The 1,208-nt window shown below is 35.5% G+C and overlaps 1 non-coding gene across 1 annotated transcript; it reads right to left on the bottom strand.

Annotated features, from left to right (window-relative positions):
• Positions 1–505: 505 nt before the first annotated feature.
• On the bottom strand, positions 506–579 carry TRNAV-AAC (transfer RNA valine (anticodon AAC)). The gene has a single exon. It is a non-coding gene; the product is annotated as a tRNA-Val (tRNA).
• Positions 580–1,208: the final 629 nt, after the last annotated feature.

The raw sequence follows: 1,208 nt of genomic DNA, 5'->3' as shown, positions 1-1,208 counted from the left end.
CAACTGATTCACCTCATTAAAGGCTCTCTATGTGTATTAGGTGAGGGTTATGTAATGCTATTCTAGCAATTGGGTTTGAGATCTCCATTGTAACCTTCATTCTACATAGTTAAAATTCTTAATCTTCACCTATGAATGTATCACACCATGTTAGTGTGTGAATCATGTTAAATATATGTTCATTCAATTTGTTGATGGTCTTATTCATGATTTCTTGATGCATGTTCTAACAAATATTTTCTATATGAAACTTTTAATGGATTTATTATTCTTTTTGTTTCCATTATTAATTGGTAAAACCAATAAATATTGACATTTTTTTTTGGGTAAGAATATTGACATGTAGAATTAAGCAAGAATGAATTTATTGAACCATGTAGTATCCAAGTTGTATATACAAAAGTAAAACCATATTTATCTTATACAAATATGGTCCACCAAAAAGAAAAAACCTACATAGATATGGTTCCAATTATAGGAAAAAGAAAATTAATAATAAAACTAATGGTTTCGCCCGGACTTGAACCGGAGACCTTCAGTGTGTTAGACTGACGTGATAACCAACTACACCACGAAACCAAGTTATGTTTCATGGATCTCCAAAAAGCTTAATAACAATCAATGTTCAAGCACGTTTACATCTCACAACGTAATATTGCGTTATGTATGAACTTTTAACTACATTGGTATCTAGCACTGGTATTCATGGCATGATGTCATTTGGGTGGCAAATAGAGAAAAAAAAAACCCATCATTGATGATATCTACCATTACTCAGAGCTGAAGCTGTTAGAGGATGGAAATCTGGTGATCCTCGACTCAATGAACGCCGTTATCTGGTTGACAAATTTGGTCCCCACATCCTCCTCCAATTCTACCAAAGTAGCACTTCTTGACTCTGGAAATCTTGTTTTAAGAAATATCTCAAATTCGTCTGATTTGATATGGGAGAGCTTTGATCACCCAACCCACACCTGGATGCCAGGAGCAAATATTGGGTTCAACAAACTCACGAATACATCACAGCATCTCACTTCATGGAAGAGTTCGACATATCCCAGTCTAGGGTTCTTCTCTTTTGAACTAGACCCTGACGGAACCGGTCAGTTATTGTTATTGTCGAAAGCCCACTTAAGCTGTATTAAAAGAGTTGTAACCGGGTCCCTGGAGCTGTTTTAAAAGTCAAAGAGTGGTGCCAACAAGCCTTT

This window comes from Hakea prostrata, chromosome 4 (genome assembly GCF_041222555.1).
Source record: "Hakea prostrata isolate BN-2017 chromosome 4, UWA_Hpros_2, whole genome shotgun sequence".
Classification (NCBI taxonomy): domain Eukaryota; kingdom Viridiplantae; phylum Streptophyta; class Magnoliopsida; order Proteales; family Proteaceae; genus Hakea; species Hakea prostrata.
The sequence above is the reverse complement of the archived record's forward strand: the minus strand, read 5'-3'. Positions and strand labels throughout refer to the sequence as shown.